General features: G+C 31.4%; 1 long non-coding RNA gene across 1 annotated transcript in view; it reads right to left on the bottom strand.

The window, feature by feature from the left end:
• Window positions 1–1,169: 1,169 nt before the first annotated feature.
• Window positions 1,170–20,220, bottom strand: part of LOC148754882 (uncharacterized) — a 525,297-nt gene continuing 506,246 nt past the window's right edge. Inside the window, exon 4 of the long non-coding RNA XR_016019815.1 lies at window positions 1,170–1,216. This is a non-coding gene — a long non-coding RNA (uncharacterized LOC148754882). The remainder of the gene's footprint in view (window positions 1,217–20,220) is intronic.

Genomic DNA, 20,220 nt, shown 5'->3' with positions numbered 1-20,220 from the left:
TTCTCATTTATTCTACACCTGAAACTAATAAAAAAAGGAAAGAAAGAAAGAACATAGAAAATGACTGAAGTAATTATTGCAGTTGCCACTTCAAGAAGGTATAAAAAGAAGAATGAAATAAACACAACAACAGCAAGAGAAAGTAAATAAGCACAAATGCATAAATCAATAAAATTGGAAACAGAAAAACAATGAAGAAAACAATAAAATGGGAGCTTTTGTTAAATTAGTACAATTGACAAACCTCACCAAGATTGACAGAGAAAAAAAAAAAGACACAACTTAACTACTATTATAGAACTTTAATAAAGGATGTTACAAACAAATTTGACCAACTAGTTGAAATGAACTGACTCCTTGAAAAGCATAGACTATCACAACCGACTCCATAAAATGTAATTTAAATAGCTCTATAACTATTAAGTGAATTTAATTTATATTTTAATATTCCCCAAATAGAAATATAAAGGCCCAAATAGTTTGACTGGAGAATTCTGCCAAATGTTTAGAAGAGAATTAATACCAATTCTACAAAATATCTTTTAGGATACAGGGAACATTTCCATTTTATTTCATAAAACTAGTATTAACCTGATATGGAAACTATACCACAAAATATGAAAAAAAAAAAAAAAAAGTAACTATAGACCACTACTCCTCGTTAATATAGAGGGAAAGAACACTTTTAAAATATTACTAAATAGAATTCAGAAATGCATGCAAAGAGTTATAAACCATATTCAAGTGGAGTTCTTTCCAGGAATGTAAGACTAGTTAAATATTTGAAAATCAATCAATGTAATCTACCACATTAACATGTAAAACAAGAAAGAAACACATGATCATATCAATCAATGCCAACAAAAGCAATGAGTGAAATTCAACATCTATTCATTATGAGATCTCTTAGAAAAATAGGAATAGAGGGGTACTTCTTCAATTTGATGAAGTCATCTATAAAAAAACAAAACAAACAAACAAACAAAAAAAAATCTATCTCACACAGCTCACATAGTACTTTATGGTTTAAAACTGATTTTTCCTTAAAATCATGAACAAGGCAAGTATGTCTGTTCTCACCACTCTTATTCAACATAGTGTTAGCCCACACAATATGTAAAATCAGGAAATAAAAGCCATAGAGATTGAAAGCAATAAATGAAAACATACCTGTTTGCAGATATTACGATTGTCTCAGCAGAAAATCCTAAGGAGTCTAAAAAACAACAAAAACAAAAACAAAACTCCTAAATTTAATAAGTGAGTTAATGAAGGCCACAGAAGACAAGATAAACATACAAAAATCAATTGTACTCCTATATTAGCAATGGACACATGGAGAACAAAATTAAAAATACAATACTATTTATAAATGCTTAAAATGAATGAAATATTTAGGTTCACATCTAACCAAACATGTTCAGGACTTATATGCTGAAAACTGTTAAATGATGATGAAATAAAAGAATTTCTAAATAAACAGATACTTTCTGTCTCATGGACTAGAAGACTCAACACAGTATAGAGGACCAGTCTATCCAGGTTGACACACAAATTTAACACAATATCTATTTATATCCCAGCAAGAAGTCTTGTCAATATAGAAAATATTATTCTAAAATTTATGTTGAAAGACAAAGAAACTAGAATAGATACAATAATTTAGAAAAAAAAAAGGGAAGAAAACATCTACCTCATTTCATGATTCATTATACAACTACAGTAATCCAGACAGTGTGGTTTTCGCAGAAGGATGGGCACATATATCGATGAAATAGAATAGAGATTCCAAAAGAAACAAAATTCACACAATCATTTTTTTCACAGGTGTACAAGAAATTAAATAGAGGAAAGATAGTCTTCAATAAATGGCTACGTAGCAACTGGACATCCAAGGGAAAAAATATGTTAAGTCTCACACTTTATACAACAATTAACTTAAAATGGATCACAGATTTAAATGTAAAACAAAATTATAAAACTTGTAGAAAAATAACAAAAGAGAATAGTTAAGATCTAGCATTAAGAAAAATATTTTTAAGCTTGACACTGTGGGGGCTAAACACATAATATTTTTCCTACCATTTTCTAAATTCTGCTAGCTAGTCTAATAATCAAATTAACAGAGACAGATTAATAGGAAAAGTCAAAATTTAATATGTGTGCAAGAGGAATTCACATAAGCGTGAAAATTCCCAAAGACAGTAAGGCAAAATTGGGTGTATATGATATTTTGGACAAAGGAGTAAAGTGGAGAATGGGTCTTGAATTTTAAAACTGAAAATGGGTGATTTGAAGGTAATTGAGGAAGAGGAACACATATGGCAGGTGAAGTTTTGCAAGGCAACCCAGAAAACAATGGGATGGGGGGAGGAGGGTACCTAATCAACAGGCTTGGCGTCTTCCTGTCTACTGCTATGTAAGATTCCCTTCCTAAAGCAGGTTTTTCTATCTGAATCTCCTAGGCTGGAAAGGGTAGGGTGGGGTGAGGGGACAAATGTTCTTACAGAGCCTTTTTTTCCCTCATTAACCAGCTTAAAAATCATTATCCCAAAAGGCAGATTTATGGTGGCAAAACTTTGGCCCCTTTCAACACCAAAAGCAGAACACACAAAAGGAAAATTTGATAAATTAGACTTCATCAATTTAAAAATTTTGCTCTATGAAAGAACTTGTTAAGAACATAAAAAGGCAATGTACAGAGTGGGCAAACAAATTTGCAAATCATATCACTGACAAAGGACTAGTATTTATAATATATAAAAACTCAAAACTCAAAAGAAAATAAAGTCAATTAGGAAATTGTCAAATAATATGAAGAGACATTTCGCTGAAGAGGCTATGCATAGCAAATAAGCACATGAAACTAAATTCAACATTATTAGGCATTAGAGACTGCAAATTAAAACCACAGTGAAAGATCACTGTACAACTATGAGAATAGCTAAAATAAAAGAGGGGCGGCCACTACCATAAATTCAGCAACTGAATGCTTGCTATTTATGCCAGAGATATAAAAATGAATTGACATATGAACCTATACACATATAGTTGTTTTAGCAATAGACCCAAACTGGAAACAAACTGAGATGTCCTTCAGTGAATGGTTAAAAAAACTGTGGTACATATGTACCATGAAATTGTACTCATCAAAAAATAAGAGCAGATTATTGATATATGTAAAAATATGATGAATCTCCAGAGAAAAGATACTGCATGTAAAAAAAAGCCCATTTCCAAGGTTACATACTGTGATTCTCTTTACACAGCATTTGTTAAATGACAAAATAATATAAATGAAGAACAGATTAGTGGTTGCCAGGTGTTAAAAGGAAGGAGGGGTGGGTGAGAGAGTGAGGGAGGTAATGGCTATAAAAGGGCAACATGAAGAATCCCATGGTGATGGGAATGCTCAGTATCTTAGCTGTATCGATGTCAATATTCTGGTTGTAATTCTACAATAATCTCAAAATTAAAGTTTAATGAACAATAAGATAGGAATACAAAAAAATGCATCGTACCAAATGTGATATGCATAAAGGTATTTAATACAAACGTAAAATAAAACATATATCCATTAACATGGTGGATTAGTGTTTTTAATCTAGACAATAAAAATGATCCAAAGTCTTTGTTATTATTTTTATATAAAAAATAAAAATAGCCTACTTTTGCTAGGTGTTATATACCAGACTCTGTCCTAAGTGCTTTATTTATCAATACATACTTAATTGCAGTACAATCTTATGGGACAGATGCTTTTACTACCCCATTTTACAAGCCAGGAAACTCAAGCACAGAGATGATAAATAAGCTTCCCAAGGATAAAGAGCGAATCAATCGACGAATTGTGTGCACATAAATCCACCATACTAATTACTAATTTTTATCCCATAATGTAGGGATAATTATATAGCAGATATTATATAAAAATGGATAATAGGTCAATTATATTAATTAGCTATGAAGCCGAGTGATGAGGCAAATAGAAAACTTCCTGTATTTCTCAGAGCTTGCCATGCTATGCCTGTGTTCCACAGGCCAGATCCTTGCCTGTCCTTTGATTCTCCAAGTCGCCATTTTGCCTTGTAATACACACTTATTTTATCTTAAATAGTCAAATAAGTGATTATTTGAGTCTTGTGACTAAGAGATTTATTATTACCGGTTTTCCCCAAAAATATAAGACAAAGTCTTATATTAATTTTAGCTCTAAAATACGCATTAGAGCTCATTGTCCGGCTAGGTCTCATTTTCAGGGAAACACGGTAGTGTAGCAGGTAGTATAGCAGCAACTCAATTTGAACCTAAGTTTCTACTCACCCTCTGGTTCAACAAAATGGATTCATTGGTCGTAGAAGTCTATTTGTATAATCTATTTGCATTGGGGATGAACCCAATGTGTACTTCGAAATAAAAGTTTTGGCATGATTCTCCACTGACATGCCCAGTAAACATGAAGAGAGAAGTACAATTGTATTTATGTTGGGAGAAAAGATACCCATACTTTTCCTGAGCAAGAACCCATCTTATTGGAAAGTAATCTAGAAGTTTTGAGCTTTATTAGTGAAAAAACAGTTATCTGAGGGAGGATTGATTCTGAAGAAAATTTCGGTTATCGCTTGAATTTGCACCACGTAGAGCAGCTTTAGCACCTAATGTGAACAAAGCAGTGGTGAATATAACTGATGGGGGCAGCTGAGCCAGATGGAGCTGCACTGAGTAATTGTGACACATGGAGATGTAGCAGGGATATTGTGGAAACAGATTTGTTCCTGAGGACTAATGAGACATCTTGGAGACTTGGAGACATTCTTACTGGGGTTTGTAGAATATTGGTATTTTTCTAGAAATACTGTATGAACAGTTAAAGATGAACCACAGGAAATTTATAACAAATTATTGTTGTTTTAAATATACTTCCATCTTTATTTAAATAAAATATTTTGTTTGTGACTATAGGTTATACTTATAACCTTACACCTGAAATACGAAATATTACTTACCAAAAGATAAAGTGTTCTTAATTCCATTTTTATCATAGAACAAGTGATTTCATTTCTAACTTACTCACAACAGGATCATGCATTGGGTTTTCAATATAATAATAAAACTACATGTGAATGTGCTAGAAAATGGGAATGTAGTACAAGTCACAATATTTTCTTTTCTTTCCTGTCATAAAGGTAAAAGAAGAATATAGAATGCAACAGCCAAAACAATTTCAGGTTTTTTGTTTGTTTTCTTTCATTTTCAAATGAAATCATATTTGAAATAATTATGTTTAGGAAATATACTGCACTTTTTTTTTTCCATACGACTACTATTACTAAATTCACATGTAAATAAACTCTCATATAAATACTATGGACTTCCATTCATGAGGGAAAATGACTGATATGAAGTCACTGGATTACAGAACAGGACTGTGATAGTTGAACAAAAGGAAACCAATGAGTTGAGCACCCCTTTTATCCTGATAATCTACCTAGGAACAGTTTCCATACTATAGATTATAAAGGTTGAACTCAAGCAGTGAGCCATGATCTTGCTGAGCTGAAGAGGCAAAGATAACATGCAATCTTGCTGAAGTAGTTAGAACGTGTGTAGTGTGCCAATAGGAAAAAAAGGGAGAACCATGGGAGGCATCTCCACAACTTTGCTTGGGGGTTCTCCTTAAGTCCTTGGCAATGACTTAGCTGTACATGCCAAGAGCAAGGTGCCACAGGCCTAGCAGAGAATAACTAATGTTGGAGTTAGAGATTATCAAAAGTTCTAAGATTGTGCTGTGTTGGGATATGTTGGAGTTTCTCCCAACCCAGAGTGGAGATAATGCTGAGCCCTGTAGGGCTTCTAGTTGAGAGCCCAGAAAGATCAGATATTAAAAGTAAAGATCAAACTCTAGAATGAGAATCATCCCTAACACTAAGGAGACAACAGAAATAAAGTAGCCCTAACAAAGCATTAAACCAAGTCTGAGAAAATCAAAATAATATTATTTTAAATGCCTGCCATTATATAACATACTATCCATTAAAGGGTGGGGGGGACAAAAACATAATCCAGACTCCCTCAAATATATCACTCAAAATGTCAAACAGAAAATAAAAGATTATAAGATACACAAGGAATCAGGAAAATGTGACCCATGAGCAATAAGTGGTATATCACCAAGTCACTATTCTTTGTTCGTATTTTACATAAATAAACCTCATATCAAGAGCATTGATAAGTGGTCTCAAAAAGTAACCTGCATCAAAATGTGTAGTATGGAAAAATTAAGAAGGGTAACAAGCAAATCTTAGTTTCTTAACGTTTAAAATGAAGGAACTCAACTAAATTGTCTATAACATTGTTTTCAGCATTATTGTCTTATAATTTTTTAGTCTGTGGAATAAATGACTGTTCTAACAGTCTTGCCCAGTCTAGCGAACTCAGTGCTATTAATTATTCTGGACTGACAGATAAGATTAAATATATATTAAAAAATAGCGGGAGAGATGTATGTATGTGAAGGTTGGCTGGGGTAGGGAAAAGTGAATGTCTACAAGGATTAGAAAATATTCATAAACACTTTCAATATAACCAAGTCCACTTATGTTCAAATAGAAACACCTACAAGTTCATGGCCACATGAATAGAAGAACTATTTCATACACATATCTTTTAAGGTCAGTAAGGGGGGCGGGGGGTGGGGGGGTGGGAGATGAAGGTAAGGGGGATCGAATATATGGTGATGGAAGGAGAACTGACTCTGGGTGATGAACACACAATGGGATATATAGATGATGTAATACAGAATTGTACACCTGAAATCTATGTAATTTTACTAACAATTGTCACCCCAATAAATGTAATTAAAAAAAAAAAAGAAGAAAGCTTTAAATCACTTGTAGAAAATCAATACTAACAAATTAAATTTACATATTTTCTAAAGCTTTCAGATATTCTGAAAGATTTTACCTTTAAAAATCTCAGTTAAACAAACAAATAAAAAAATAATCATATTATTCAACCCTCAGAGAATGGATTGCTAATGTATTTTACCCATATGTCCAAATCTTTCCAACTGGTTAAGAAACTCAAAAGCAGAAACTCACATGGGTTTCTGAATGACAAGCCTGTCTTTTCATATGTAGACTTTCTCCTACTGCTTTTGTACTGATGGATGTTCCATCTCTGTAACTGCAGCGACTTGCCCTGAGATATACTTTGTTCCATGGTTCCCAATGTTATTCCACTGAATAGAGAGTGACACTGAATCACACTTCATTTCTTAGTCTTATCATTGTCTTCAGTTCTAGTTTCTTTCAATAAGTTAATCTGTCCCTTACTTTTTAATATTCCTGCTTTTGTAAAGATTCCACCTTCAAGATGCTCTCAGCATAGAAGGAGGAATTCCATCAGTGTGAAAAAGATGTTTTTAATAAATTGTGTTTTAATGATTCTGTTTAAGTTCAAATCAGTGTTATAATTAAAATCAAATGGAGATTTAAAAACAAGCTCTCTCACAGAAATAAATGTGCATCTCTCATAAACACACTCTACAGAAAATATGAAACAAATGAATACATAAAATACCAAAATAAATTTAACAGATTTTATTTTCTTACCTTAATATATACTTAAAATGTATGCTTCATCACAACTATCTTAAAATAGACTTAGGGTATTACTGTCCCTAATAAGTAAATATAACATCATATTTCACTAATATTTATTAACTTAAACTTGTCACAAAATATTTGTCAAGTGCTTACTGACAATTCAGAATGTTAATTATTCTTTAAAAAAAAAGAAATAATATTTTTTCTTTGTAATTTTCTTTTCTGAAGGTAGGTACCTAAAATATAATTCATGAGCACTTCTAAGGCAGCAGATTCTGGTCTTTAACTTGCAGACATGATGGTGTGTTCTTGACATTAATATTCAGTGATAAATTCAATTCCTGTCCTTCTGATGGTTCTTAAGAACCAAATTCTTTTTATTGTATCTTTTTCTGCTAGTATTTTCTATTTCCTATAGCGTACTCTGATACAATTAGGAATTATAATAATTGTAACATATGCATAATAAAGGGTTGCAAAGTAAGTTTTCTGTTTGTTTCATTTTGTTTTAATTTGAGTAAAGGTATGGAAGATCTACTTGTGAAAATTTGGCAAATTTTACAGCTTATTTCTTAACTCTTTGCTTGTCAATCATTTTAATCAGTATTAAATCGTTTAATCAGGAAATTGATAATAAGGTAGGTAATTTTATACTGGGGTTTCAATTATTACTCTATGTACACACATGAGGAAATCTTTACTCATAGATACTTGTGAGATAATGGGAATGCCTATTGAAAATAAAGATTGCTCTTTTGATCTTTGAGTGTTAAGCACAGCAAAACATTTGGTCACAATAAAAATGTTCCAGGATTATTCACTGAGATCATTAACTGGAAACAGACAAAAATGGACATTTTTGAGTATTGCAGAGCAAGTGTTTAGATTTTAAAAATGGTACATTATAACCAAACCTTTTCTTGAAATGTCTTCAATGATCACCCAGTGCTTTAAATTTGTTTTCCCATTGTTATGAATTCTTACCCTCACCCAGCTGTACTGACAGATGGTTGGTGACTTCCTTACTATTAAATCTTGAATTACTGCCAAGTATAACTCCAAGGGATTTGGGGTATTCATAAATACCACTGTGATGCACTAACATTAATGTAGCATTAGCAAGGTTTTTGAGTCCTTAGTGTATAGTATACTGAGCTTAATATCCTTATCAATGTACTCGGGAAATATAGTTTAGATTATATAGCTATTATGTCAGTAGGCAACTGACTAAACTGTAATCAGAAAGCCATAAATAGGGGTCAGTATGGAGGAAAACGATGTAACAACTGGTGTCCTACAGGATTAATCTTAAACTCAGGGTTTTATGCTTTCATCACTGTCCAGAATGATGGACTGGAAGATATAAAACGTGTCTTTGTAGATTATACCACATTAAGAAGGTAAGTTTCACCTTGGATAAAATAATGAGAATTCAAAGTGTCCTTTATAAATAGAACAAAGTAGATATGACTAATATCTTCTTGTGGAGAAGAAACAATCTACTACATTTAAGAAGAACAATTGTTGGTTCTGCGATATTATAAAAGAAAAAAAACACATCATGAGCTCAGCAAAGAGTGTATTATGGTTTTTAAAAACAAAATGTTTTAAATAAAGCTGATAATATATTTTAAAGTGAAATTAAGCTTGTTTATTATTGAATCTATTCTTTATAGGGGTCATCTTTTGACCAGAAAATATATTAAAATAATTTTAAAGGATTAATATGCAGATTTAAACAAATGAAATATAGAGGGTACAGTGAGCACATATGGCTGTCTCCAATATCCATTTCAAAATCCTAAAAATGTAGACAAGTTGCGTTTTTGTTTTTTTGTTTTTTAAAGCAATACCTGCTTGGATGACAAAATATGGTTATCCCATGAAAGATGGCAGTCAAAAAAGATTATATATATGAAGAAAACAGAGCCTAAAATGTATAGACACGGACTGAAGATTTTTCCAAAGAGACGTAACTCCACGGTCATAGAGGTAGGTGATAGATACTTATTGCTAAATGGGGCCTTTATGAGAATTTGTTGAGATATCACACTTTTACTTAATATTTTACTTATTTTTATTTATCATACCTCTTCCACTTGGGTGATGCATAGCAAGCAAACTTTTCTTTTCTCCAGGTGAGGCCATAATATGGTCAATGAATCATAGAGAAAATAACCAAATAGCTATATTAAATGAGGGAGGAATGAGGAGCAACAAGAAACTAGGCAGGTACAGAATGAAGAAGCTAGTGGTTCCTTCAAGAGAAGGAAAGATACATTCAAAGATGTTAGTTTCAGCTCACTAACCAAGTTATCACACCCAATAACGTGTCCAGCCATTCATCCACCATTACTAGAGTCAAAAGTCAACATAATCTTGACCAGATCAAACTGTATACACTCATAAATACCATGGCTTTAGAAAATAACCAACTTGTTGCTATAGTATCTATTAATAGAAAAAAGTGGAAGGCTTCTTTCTTCTCTTAAACTCTTAGCATCTTTAAAGTCTCTATCTTTATCTATCTTTATCTCTCTCTGTTCACATATATATTTTATCCAAAAGGCAGAATGCTTTAAAATGTATTAAAAGTCATATTAAAGTAAGAAAAGGAAAATTCCTTTCCCTAAAAGAGAGATAATACTTGCCAGGACAAATAGAGAATTGAATAGTATTGAAAAGAAAAAAAAATTAAGTCAGTAATTTTAAAAAAGGTTTCTTCAGTTTAGCTGGCCATTCTCCTGTTGTTTTAAAATGTCTCCTTGGAAAGAGGTGAGTTTAGCATGATTTGCAACTGTATTATTACATGTGAAGGCCACGGGGGGCTTTGGATTACAGGAGAGGTCTGGTTGAGATTGCAGCTGGCCTGTTCAGCTTATTTTTAGCCCAGAGAACATGTTTACATATTTCTCCTCCTAAATATCAGAACAAAACAGGAAACTTCTAAATGGTCCCATAGGTGAAAGAAAGACTACAGAAGATAACCACCCCCCTCCCTCCCCGCCACCACCACCATGAGCTCTAGTCATTATAGAATTGTCCTGAAACTCAGGACAATACTATTACATGATTAAAGGTAGTTATTCCAGTAAGAATGGTTTCTTTTATTTTCTTTTTTTTTTTTTTGTTTCTTCCTATTCTAAAACATAGAGCAACAACTCTCCCTTTCTGTTATCTTGAATCAAAATGTATAATCCGAATATGTTATATTTGTCATACATTCAATTGACCATCTCCTGAAATGCACACAAAAATACCTCCATGGAATCACAGGAGACAAAACCACCACTCTGATCTATGTTCTGAAACAATTACATTTTTTTTTTTTTAATTGGGAATACATGGCTACGTCTTTTGTCCCTTCATAACACTGTTTAAATCTTTACCTAGCTTTCACCATACTTTATAAAATTATTTGTTTACATATGTTTCTCCCTGTCAATTGTGGGCTCTTTTGTTTCTAAAATGTTGTCTCATTGATATTTTAATGTGTGCCACATGTATCAGGCATATTGTGATCACTGGAGATAAAAATGAAAAAGGAGCCTGACTTCTAGGAATTAAACCCTGGGGAGATAATGGGATTTAATTTTACCTTTTACCAAACAATTCTCAAGCATTTCTATATTCTGATTTCAAGTATGATTTAAACTTGGGTTGGTTTTACCATTTTAAATTCTTATTAAGAATTGACACTTAACGTTGGGGGAAAACAATATAATAAGGAAAAAGCCTATGTAAATTTTAAACTCTTACTGGAACATTCAAATCAGAATTATTTACTGGCATGTGAATGTTCAGCATGTATGTATCATTTATTTTTTAATTTATTTCAATGATATAATACCTATTAATGTCAGACATATATATGAATTCAACATCACAGCTTACTGCAGATGTGATTTTTAAAATCTTTAAACTATTTTCAGATGGTTTCATAAAATGTTTCTTTAACTGTGGATATAACACGTACTGAAGGAAGTACTGCTATGATTTCATGTCACCTCAGAAGTGCTTTCTATTAGCTCTCAGCTCTAACTGTCTTTAAATATGAGTCTTTTGATAGTAAGAGTTATAGTTCTGTCACTCACAAAAGGGAGAATAATAGTTTTATGTAGTGGTTCTAAGACTTATGCACAACTTTTCCTTTTTATACTTGGGTATTTTCATTCTCTAAATTAGTTGTGAATTATTAAATTGTATTAAAATCATAAACTTACCCCATTTTCTAAAATGCAAAACCAAGAGCATTATTTTTAAAAATTATATATATGAGCTATTGCAGAAATACTAAAATTTGGGAAATACTTTACCCAAATTTTGATTAGAACTAGCATTGTCTTCCATAAATTCTGTAAGTAAAATGTATTTTCAATATCATCACATAATTACATGTATTTAGGGTACTTTAAAGATTGTAGAGTCCCAGACCTAGAAGTGCATTCCTCAAGTGCATAAATATGTCACTTATCAAACTACCTAATGAAACAGTACTCTTTCTTTGCCCATCTGGTCCTTCAGCCCACCCCATCTCTATGATGCATTTACCTTCTTTCTCACTATGTGTGGATTTTCCAGTTTTCCTTTATGAACAGAATTTCATATGGTGCTCCTTACTCTCATCTTACTCTCAAATTTGTTTTGAAAACAACTTAATCAAATAATAGAAGTCTGAGAATATTAACTCAATATATCTGCCTATTTCATAGCAATAAACTCTGTTAATGTCTCCAGGTTTCTGTACAGTTATCCTGTTTTTATATTTTACAGCAGAGTATGTTACAGAATAAATATATGCTGTATTATAGTATTTCAATACTCAAATACTCCAAACACTCCCATATTAGAATCTCTTATAATTGGTCACAGAACATTTGGTATACAGATTGACTTACTTACACGTAGTTTTAGTACAACTTAATATATTTCCAAGGCACAATACATATGCTGAAGCCTATAACTGTATATAGATATTTTATCCTCTTTTTATGCCAACTAGTCTCCTTAATATCTGATAATTAAATGACAGAAACCATAAATATGTGCATATCAGATAAATGGTTGATGCATGTCTAAAAATGAATTTTAAAACTATATAAAAAGAATAAGTGTGAATTTAGAACTGAGCATGGATTTGAATTCTGATTCCTGGAAAAGATTTGTGGAAAATAATAAAAGTAATATATAAAGTTGCTAAGGCAGTATTTAGTATAATATAAACTAAATAAATTATATTTTAATATACTGGTGATAATAATGAAAAAATACTATATTTAGAAACATTTTTATATTCATTCTCTGTAGATTACAATAAATTACCAACAAATTATTATTCTAAATTGTATAAATAATTTAAGTCTCAGAATCAAAATTACTATAGCTCTACAGAGTCCTCAAAATTGAGAAGCATGAGTCAACACGATTATTTGTTAATAATACAATTACATAATGGAGAATGAGTAGATTTAATAAGTTAAACAGAAAGTAATAATTTTAAAAATAACTATGAAAAATAACCATGCAGGTATGTCTCTAGTTGGACCTTAGTCTCTCACTGTTGTAAGAAAGCACTATTTTTTAATGTTTCTTGCCATCTGACTGTTGATCGTTGTACCACAAATTTTTAATCCTAACCTCGGACCAGATCTACTTAATCAGAATTTAATCAGGGGCCTTGGGTTGTGAATTTTTGACTAGCTTCCAAAATGAATGTTAAATTCACAAACATATGAAAGCATTTGATTTATTTTCTTCCCACTAAGGTGTGTGTGTGTGTGTGTGTGTGTGTGTGTGTGTGTGTGTGTGGTGTGTTTGTGTGTCTGTGTGTAATTTATTTTGTCTACTTAATTTTATTCCAGCAAAAAATGGTAGGGATCAAATAAAGAGAAGAATCTGCGAAAAACACAGTAGTCAAAAACTTAGACCTGCATTAATGGTTATTTCAGGATTCCACATACTGGTTATGCTTTCTCATCTCCCTTCTACACTTTGGCATCTTCTGAGACAGTGTCACTTAGCTCTAGTTCAATTATCCTTACAACTTATTTAAAAAAAAGTTTGTGCTTTTTTCAAATTTATTTTCATTGCACGTTTTCTCTCCTCCTGTATCATAACCCACGATATAGAAACTGGTCCCTTTCTTTGATTCTCCCCAAGTGCTCCCACAAGACACTTAAGCATGTCGTGTGCTTCACTGATTATCTGAGGTTGTTAATGACCTAACCCACACAAACACTACTTTAATAGTGCATGCCTGTTCTTGAAATTCTTTTATTCACCTTTCCATATGGTCTGATCACAACTTTCAAATTCTAATCATATTATTTTGTGTTTTCATTTGCTTAACACTACTCATTCTCTTTTCTAACCTCAGGTTCTCTGAAGATTCAATTTTTTAGTTATTATTTTTATTATTATGTAGAGTAAATTAATCCCATTTCTATTCCAAACCCCGGGTTCTATCTTTGCTTTGCAAAATCTTGATTTAATCTGTACTGCTTTACAAAATAACCATACACACATAAAATAAGGTCGCAACTCAAACCTCCATCTTATAAGAGAAGGAATTAGCAGTGATTGATAATGATTTTAATATTTCAGTTATCCTTTCTTTCTTTCTAGTCTCAGCAGAAAAAGCTGAGATTTAGTTGTGAAGATTTAGTTGTCTGTCCACTTTAATACCTATGCCATCCTTCTGGGAAGCAGAACTAGCTATAGTTCAATCTGGTTTTCATTTATTTTGCTACACACACACACACACACACACACACACACACACATCTACAATCAGACTGAGGAAATAAAGTACGCATATATTTAATTAGATGAAACATTTGAATGGAGTGAAAGATAAAAGGATCCAATGTAACCTGGTGAAAACGTAGCTATCAATTCATAGACTGTTTGAGGTTACACCAATTACTTTTCTGAATTTCATGTTCCTCATATGACAGATGTAATAATACCTGCCTTGTATAGTAAGCTCCTGGGTCATAGAAAGTAGTCACCTCAATGCAGCTAGTCTATTACAGAATTTTAGAATTAAAAGGGACCTTAAACATTAGACATTAGACATAAATCATATATATATCAGGAGTGCCAAAAATGTATACATATGACTTGTATTCATATCTTTGGTTATCAGTATATATTGAGTATTAGAATTTTAATATAGTTTTTCCTTCCTTAAAATGTGCATATGTTTATTTTGGCTCTCTCTCTCTCTCTCTCTCTTTCTCTCTCTCTCTCTCTCTCTCTCTATATATATATATATATATATATATATATGTGTGTGTGTATACATATATATACATATATACACATATATACATATATATGTATATATATACACATATATATGTATGTATGTATATATACACACATATACATATATATACATACACATATATAGATTCATTCATTTGATCTAAAATATATATATGTATATATACATATACACATATATGTGTGCATATATATGTATATATGTGTGTGTGTGTGTGTGTGTGTGTGTTTGTGTGTGTGTTTTAGATCATATGAATACATCTACAAATCGCTCTTGGTCTATTTCTTTACACACACACAGAAATAGACCAAGAGAAACATTGATCCAAAACATTTGCGGAGGGAATGAAGGGAAAGAGTATTCCAGGCATTATAAACAGCAGAAAGTTTAAAAACCTGGGTGAGAACAGGGCACAGTGTACTGAGAGAATACATATGGTTGAGATGGCTATATTGTGATGTGACACCACTTCATATACCATATTGAAGACAAATGCACAACTAGAATGATACAACCTAACAACCAGTCACATTACCTAAATTAATTTAACCACTTCATTTGTTTATTTTCTACTTTGAATCTAAAATAACCTGTCTCTAGTGAGGGAATTGCAAGTTTGATGGTTTGAAAAGGAAGGTGTAGTGACAATTTAAGAGGGAACATTTCAAGAAAAGGCAGCCTTCCATGGAATTCTGAAGAAATAAGTAGGACAGGAACAGTCAGATATAGAAAAAGACAAACTATTTTGCTTTCCTAAGGCCTTACCTACATTTGATACTCAGGGTTTGATTTGGGCTCAAAAATGTTATTATAGTACAGTAAATTGATTGTTATTCTGTTCACCAAAATCTCAGTTGATTGAAAGCATTCTTTAATTCTTTAACTTGTTTTGTTCTTCTGAAATCACTGCGGATTTTTTAAGTCCCTGTTTTGTTTCTGACACTTGAAGGCACTTAAATTTAACAGACATTCAAAGAACAACTTAAAATCAATACGAGAAACTAAAGAACAATACAAGGTAACATGGAATCAGGTGGTAGATTGATTGGTACAGTTTCAAGTTCTATAAGCATTCAAAAAAGGGAGATCAAAATGACTGATAATTTCAGAAACTACTCATAGAGAGGAAGAAATAAAGGTCCCTGTAAAAAATGTGCAGGATTTATACTGATGTGTGAGAGGGGGCTTCTCAGGTAGAGAGATACTATAGAGTCAAAGCAGCCAAAAAAACATGGGTGTCACATGTGTCTTTGTGTAGAAATTATTTCAAATTTTATTTGCTTTATTGAATTCCTTTCCTTGATCTACACTTTTTAGTCAAATTAATGTTTTCCATCTTGATTTATTCACTCTCTTTCTCTCTTTCTAAGAACAGGTTGTGATTTAAACTATCTGTAAAATACCTCATCATTTTGTAGGAAGAGTTAGTTTATTCTAAGTAAACAAACAAATGGGCAAGCTATTTAAAAATAATACTTATACAGTCACTCCTTCAGGAAAAACTATCTGAAAAAAATGAAAAGTTTCAAGATAATTAAAAAGGCTAAAGCAATTAGATTTTTTAATTCCTATTTCAGGATTACGTTTTGTTTATATATATATATATATATATATATATTACATGAATATTGATATGGATTTAAAGGAGTAGAAGGAAGGGGAAAGATGTACAGATCTGAAGATGAAGAGGATTAAACAATGCAGATATATCATTTTCTGTATTTTCCATGTTTTAAAAAGAAAATTTATTTTTCCTACATTAAAATAGTACAATTTATTTTAAAACTTGGTAAATTACAGACAATTAGGGGGAAAATGTCTCTTTCTGTTCAAGGATAACCGTTATAAACATTGCATTGTAGTTTTTTCCAGTTTTATATATTTATATATTTTTTTCTCTTTTATATCAATTGAAATATTACTACATTATAATTGAGTAGCTTCTCCTTTTCATTTATGACATACAAACACTTCCCTTTTGTATAAAATCTATGAAAATATTATATGAAATATTCCATTGTGTAGATGAGTCATCATTATTATCATCACTGACATATTCATCATCCTAATGATAGGTACTACATGTCTGGATGTAGATTAAGGGCTTCCAAAGGAAAAAAAAAAAAATCTTGCTTAATTCTCATAATAACAATTATTGTCATTATTGGAATCATGGGGGAAATAGGGGTAGAAAGGTAAAGTAACTTTCTTAAGTCATGAAATAATTAAAATAGGACTAAAAGCAAGATGTATTGGACTAATGGTTTACATAACAGGTATGTCAGGGTGTCAATTCCCTCAGCCACCTACCATGATCTTGTTAAATTTACCTTCTTATTTATAATTTAATCTGTTTCTTAGTGATTGCAGTATATCAATTATATTTTCAACAAATGATATGCAAAAACAATTCTCACAAACCTCAAAGTTTGCAAAATTTAAAATATCTTTCACATAAATTTCAACTTAAATAGACAGAAGTTATTGAAGGCAAAACTTTCCTCTTTTAATCTCTCTAGATTTTTATTAGTTTCTTAAATTAAATATTTTAGAGGAGATTGGCATTTGCCATTGAGTGTTTTATATTTGAGAATTATAAATAATTTTATTTTTTTTTTTAAATTCACTCATATAACTCAAATATATGAAAGTGTGGAATGGAAATCTTTTAATTGCCTTATGCCTGGAAAATAATTAAATAATTTATTCTATTTTGCTTGTTTGGTGACATTTGGTACTATTTTTTTATTTATAAGTTAAATTACAAATAGGCTGATTTCTAAATGTTAATGCAAAGAGTGTGACTTGAAGGAAAGTGGTGGGAATCAATGATGGGAGCGTAAGGATGTATGCAAAAATTTCAGCAACTGCATACTGCTGGAAAGGCAGAATGTGGGGTTTGAGACTTGCATATTACAGGAGTTTAGTAAACAAAACGGACTTCATTAAAACCCTAGAAGAGACATGTTATAAGAGTATATATCACCTCACAGGAAGAATACACTCCGGCTAAGGTTAACATCAAAATACAAATGTGTTCACATTTTCTGAATTTAAATACCTAGAAATCAGGGGGCTTATCCAGTAATTCACAAGTTATTAAAAAATATATTATTCATCAAAAGAAGAGAAACAATCCAGAGTCAATACAATTCATCACCTCCATTGCTGCATCATATGAATAAAGAAAAAAAAGGAGAAATGACAACGCAGAAAATTGACAAAAGGCACGCTATGAAAAACACACAGATGACCTAGATGTTGTAATTGGCACACAGGTACTTAAAATAAATTTTATGAATGAGACAATAAATCTAGAGCAAAAATGAATATGATATACTTAGCACTCAGATCTTGGTTTATAATGCTATTCTTCACTAAAATAAACACTGAATCCTTGGAGAAATAGGTTCTTCTAGGACTGGGCTAGACATATATAAGATCGGCCTGAAGTATCTTTTGGTTCCAGAAAGTAAGGATTAGATTAAATAAATAAATAAATAAATAAATAAATAAATAAATGTGAAAAATAACAGAAACACATACACACATAAAGGTTAGGTCAAAGATCACAGGAACCTTTTTTGGGAGCTGAGTTGAAAGAACTACCAATGGCCAAAGCTGGAAAATTTAGAACCAAAAAAATTAAGTAGTATTGGATTATAGCCAAGAGTATAAAATAAATATTCATGAAGCCACACTGACATAAATAAATTCTTATATAAATAAATAAGTGGTGGGAAAGATACAAACCCACTAAATAAATGTATTCTAAATAATTTATGTTAATAGTTTGCCTTCAAAAAAGTGCAGCATAAGTCGCCAAACTGACTACGGTGACTTTCTTTTAAAGAACACAGCTTCAAAAAGAGGAAAAAAGAGTACCTTTACAATGGAAAAACCTGACAAACACCAGCAGTGATGTTACTTTAGTGTATCCTTGAAATGATCAAACATTTCCTCAAGTAACTTATTTGCCTAGCCAAACCACAGCAATCAAAAAAAAAAAAAAAAAAAAGACTCAACATTCTTTAAAATACATAAAAAAATTAGAAACTTAAAACATTACAATGGCCAGCATCCTTTCAAATAGTAGTAGACATGTAAAAAACATGAAAATGTCATCTCTACTCAGGACAAAAATCAAACAACAGAAACAGAACTGGAAATGAGAAAGATCTTCATTTAGTATACAAGAACATTGAAAGACATCATAAAATGATCAAGAATTTAAATGAAAATATGTATATTATATAAAAAATCAACAGAACATCTGCAGTTGAAAAATATTGTATCAGAAGTGAAAATATCATTAGATCAATTTAATAGCCTATTAAGAATAGAAACTATACAAAATAAACCACAAGATTTCTCCTTTCAATATGATGGAATCATTGATAATATATTTGCCCTACTTCCCTAAACAACTAGAAAATGGGATAACAGTCCATACAGAATGATGTCTGAAAGAAAAATAAACGATTCCTACAATAGCCCACTTTCTGCTTCAAGGGTCTTTTGGCTACGGCAGAGGATGAACCCAAGAACAATATGAGTCTATCAGTGATCACGGAGACAAATAATAGAATTTGAAGAGGTTTAGCGGAATAAATGCGTCGGGCATGTTACCTGAGAGAGGCACTTGTGTCAACAAAGATTTTGCCTCTTCCCTATTTGGGTCTGTTATATTTGGTTCTCTTTTACTTAAGTGCAACAAATGAGGGTAAATGTAATTCTTCCACAATAAAAGTAACATATGGATTTTAATAATAAAGCCTTAATAAAAAATAGAAGTTACACTTTTCAAATGTAATGCAAATTATTTCTTATTATAATAATGATTTTTGAAAATTACAGATGCAAATAAGTTGGTAGACAATGGTACATGTTATACCAATGCTTCAAATTCTTATATATTATAATTGTACAGAATTGAACAAAGCCTTTTCACCAAAAGCAAAACAATGAAGTCTGTTTTCCCCTTTAACTCTTCATTTTTACCCAACAATTTTTACTTCATTGTTTCTTGTATTCTATTATTTGATCTGTCAAAATGAGCACAGAAAGAATATGGTACATGTAATGATACTAACAATATGAAACAATTGGTTAGCAATACACTAATCTACTCTTCAATAATAGTGTAATACTGAAACTATCTCAAAGTGTATGCCATATTTTTCTTATTATTTTCCAAGGAACAGATCTCCTATTTTTCATTTCATACGTACTTATCATTAAAAATTATCACCTACCCCAAAATACTACCTATTTACTCAAATGTCAAATGTCTGAGCCACATTACAGTGGTGTAACGGAAGAGCC

The sequence above is a fragment of the Rhinolophus sinicus genome, chromosome 17 (assembly GCF_057876585.1).
Source record: "Rhinolophus sinicus isolate RSI-liver-muscle chromosome 17, RSI-T2T, whole genome shotgun sequence".
Lineage (NCBI taxonomy): Eukaryota > Metazoa > Chordata > Mammalia > Chiroptera > Rhinolophidae > Rhinolophus > Rhinolophus sinicus.
The sequence above is the reverse complement of the archived record's forward strand: the minus strand, read 5'-3'. Positions and strand labels throughout refer to the sequence as shown.